The following is a 3,953-nucleotide window of genomic DNA, read 5'->3' as shown; positions in this document are numbered from 1 at the left end:
TTTGTGGCATATATTACATATATAACCTTAGCCTTATTTGGCATTACGTCTTGGAATTGTGGGTCCTCGATGCTCCTCAACTTTGTAAAGGCAATATTTTGTCAAAAATTAAAAGAGCCAAATAAATTTTGGTCAAGGTGTTTGATATCAAGCCGAATTCTACGTACTGACAAAACACTCATATCTGCATGGCAGGACAACACAAATCAATAGCCATGATTGAAAAGAAACTGATCACTTTCTCACTTGATTCTTTTTGTATTGTTTGTTTGGGCTTTCTTCATTTTTTTGGGGGGAGGGTTGTCAAACCGTGTTGATATTCGTTCTATTTTGTTTTTCAAAGTGAGAAAATCATCTTTTACAATTTTATTACATCAAGTACTGCAATGGCATACATCCTCTCTACGGACAAACTCTCTGAAAAACACAATACTATAAATCAACAGACACATAATTGCTCACTAATGATACAACCATCCGCTTAAAGTAACAGGCTACAAATGTAACAGGAAGCTTTTAAGTGAGTTATCTGAAAACGCATCACACAGTTCAAGTAACTTATATAAGCACTTAACCTACAATTCAGAAATACTTGTATTGTAGTTCAGTAAACAGAAAGATGTTAAGTAATGAATCTGTCAAACGCATCAAATGATAAAACTGATTTATATTAACCCTAAAACAAATTTCAGATATCCTTGAAACGAAAAGTTTGATGAAAATTTCTAACTTCGCTATCATGTATCAAATGATAGAATGAAATTCAAAACAGTGTGGCTGTGGCCATTGATTGACACATTAAATTCATCCATTGACTGGGACAATTTTGGTGAACGTTTGTATGTAACGACCATTGCTCACTGTGTACTTTTTAATGACACTTAAACTATGGGGTCACCAAAGGTCCTCAACACCTTAATAAAGTATTTCGAAAAATTAATCAGGAATAACACGATGTTTTGATTTATATCAATTGTATAAATCAAAACATAAAGGTTATTCCTGATTAATTTTTCTAATTATTTTATAATTAAAGGCGTTAAGAAACCTTTGGTGACCCCACAGTTTAAATGTCTATCGTAGGTACGTCGTGAACAGTGGTTGTTACAGACACACGTTCACGTACATTGTCCAAGTCAATGGATGAATTTAATGTGTCAATCAATGTCCACAGCCACATTGTTTTGAATTTCATTCTACATTTGTTCTGTAAGCAGGAAATAGTTTAGTAATGAATCTAAAAATGCATCAATTGGTCAAGTTTACTTATATTTATATACCCTACGCACTAAATTCAAACATTCTTGTATTGTAGTTTCAGAAAAAAGTGTGAAGAAACGCTGTATTTTGAGATTTTCTTTTCTCTTTTGGTGTATTTGAAAGATGGTTGTAATAGGTTATTTTCGTGCAACGTTTTTTATTTAATGTTCAACGTGTTTGTATTTTTTTATTTGACGTTCAGTTGTGCTAAACATGTGCCTCGTTTAACGTCTACTGCTTATTTAATTTTACTTGCATCGTGATTTTCAAATGCTTATTTTGCGTACTCTTTGATTGTCAAATAAATTTAAAACACTATGCAGGGATAGTCAAGAAAAAAATGATTGATTTTCTTTTGGTGATAAGGCGGAAAGGCCTATGATGTTGTTCCTTTATTTGTATTTAAGGAGTTAAGAAGATTGTTAAAAACTTTTTTTAAAGCCTTTATTCATTTATATCATAAATATGTATACTAAATAGGGAATTTTATGTAAAACAGAAAGTTTATAAACAGTGAGTCAGTCACAAAAGATTCACATAAAAGTTGGGTTTTTTTTTTTGTCCAAAGTTCATGACAGAAAATATTTAACGTTCAACTGAAGTTTTCATGATACATGATGATGTTGTGGTTATATATTAATATTGTTAAGGCAATATAATATTTCCAATAAAAGGCTAAACGAAGGAGTATACTTACTAGTTTGTACTCGCATATGTAGCGAAAAACAAAGGTACATCGTGCTTTTTCCCAACCCCAAATAAGATTGTCATACTCAATGAACACACAGACTTGATTATTCGTAGAACGGTCTGAAATAATTACCCGAAAATTTATTTCGTAATTGTTTTAAATAACGCAAAACAGATTATTCCAATTATTTGATAAAGTTTTAAAAATTAAGTCGTATTTTGATTGTATTAGAAAAAAAGAAAAAAATATACAAGACGATTGTATTTCAAATCCATTCGTCGAAAAACAAACTGTATTACTTAGTGTTTGGAGTGAGCAAAGGCTCCGTGTTGAAGACAGTAATTTGGCTAATGATGGTTTTATTTTACAAATTGTGACTTGGCTGGAGAGTTGTTTCATTGACACTTTAATATATCCATCTTCTTATATCTATTCACAGTGCCATAGAAAAAAAACCCGGAATTCTACGAATTCTACCAAAAGAAAAAAAGTAAACGAAATATAACATATAAAACCAAGCGGTGAAATCAGGTACTCTGGAAGGGTAAGAAGATTCTGCCAAATTAGTGACACATGTTGGGTTGTAAATGTAAGTACAAATGTGTAGTTCAGTCTAATTCGGTAGGTAACCTTCGAAAAATAACTACTCGTTTTCATTTATTTATCTTGTTATAGACCAAATGGACAAGTACTGAACAATATTAATATTTTACGTTTTTTCCACCTTTTTATACACATATATTGTTGGATACCATGTACTACATGACGCTTTGTTTGTGTTGTTTGTTTGCTGTCTAATCGACGTATGGTGTATATACTTTTGCTAAATTATCATAAAATTTACCCTCTCCAAATGGAAGATCATTAAATGAAAAGGGACCATTTTCTATGGCAAATGTAAAGGTTCCATCGTTGTCTACATCATTTGCACCAGTCCATATAGGATACTCATTGGCTGTAAAGAATTAAATGTAAATGAGCTTCATCATGTTCATCGAAAATCAGTAGATAAAGGAAGAAATGTATAGAAATAAATATGCGACGTCAAACTGTGACATATCGGTAGATGCATTTTTCGACTGATTTTTATCATTCAAACTGATGTAACTTGAAAACGAGTTCATGAACCTCTCTTTTTTTTTTAAATGAATTTCGTTTTGATAACGAAAAAAAGACAATGATGCAATTTGAACGATAAATATTCATCAAAAGGCCCTTATTTGGTCCAAAAATTCCTGCAAATTTAAAAGTTTTCATACATATCCTTAAATATCTGAAAACTTGACTAAGATTCAAGGTATTTAGAAAAACAAAACAAAATTATCATTAAACAAGTTACCATTGCAACAATACATGACTTGATTTGCATATTTTCTAAAATTTTAAAATTTTCCTCGTTTTTATCAAACTTTAAGTATATTTTAGCGTCACTGATGAGTCTTATGTAGACGAAACGCGCGTCTGGCGTATAAAATTATAATCCTGGTACTTTTGATAACTATTTACACCACTGGGTCGATGCCACTGCTGGTGGACGTTTCGTCCCCGAGGGTATCACCAGCCCAGTAGTCAGCACTTCGGTGTTGACATGAATATCAATTATATGGTCATTTTTATAAATTTTCTGTTTACAAAACTTTGAATTTTTCGAAATACTAAGGATTTTCTTACCCCAGGAGTAGATTACCTTAGCCGTATTTGGCACAACTTTTTGGAATTTTGGATCCTCAATGCTCTTCAACTTTGTATTTATTTGGCTTTTTAACTATTTTGATCTGAGCGTCACTAATGAGTCTTATGTAGACGAAACGCGCGTCTGGCGTATAAAATTATAATCCTGGTAATTTTGATAACTAATTAGATTGAAAAAGTATGTGCGCACCCATGAAGCAGCTTTATATTTGATGAGATTATGTCAATAGTTATAATGAAGCTTCTGTTAAATTATTTTGTTGTTTCTTGGCAGCGCTCAAGGTTTCCACAGCGAAAATAAAGATAGAAA

The 3,953-nt window shown here is 31.7% G+C and overlaps 1 long non-coding RNA gene across 1 annotated transcript; it reads right to left on the bottom strand.

The window, feature by feature from the left end:
• Nucleotides 1-354: 354 nt before the first annotated feature.
• On the bottom strand, nucleotides 355-2,901 carry LOC143043629 (uncharacterized). Its single transcript, XR_012968515.1, has 3 exons — nucleotides 2,796-2,901; nucleotides 1,958-2,070; nucleotides 355-417 (listed from the first exon to the last, which is right to left on the bottom strand). It is a non-coding gene; the product is annotated as an uncharacterized LOC143043629 (long non-coding RNA).
• Between the last annotated feature and the right edge of the window lie 1,052 nt (nucleotides 2,902-3,953).

The sequence above is a fragment of the Mytilus galloprovincialis genome, chromosome 8 (assembly GCF_965363235.1).
Source record: "Mytilus galloprovincialis chromosome 8, xbMytGall1.hap1.1, whole genome shotgun sequence".
Taxonomy (NCBI): Eukaryota; Metazoa; Mollusca; class Bivalvia; order Mytilida; family Mytilidae; genus Mytilus; species Mytilus galloprovincialis.
Note: the sequence above shows the minus strand (reverse complement) of the source record. Positions and strands in the feature narration are given on the sequence as shown.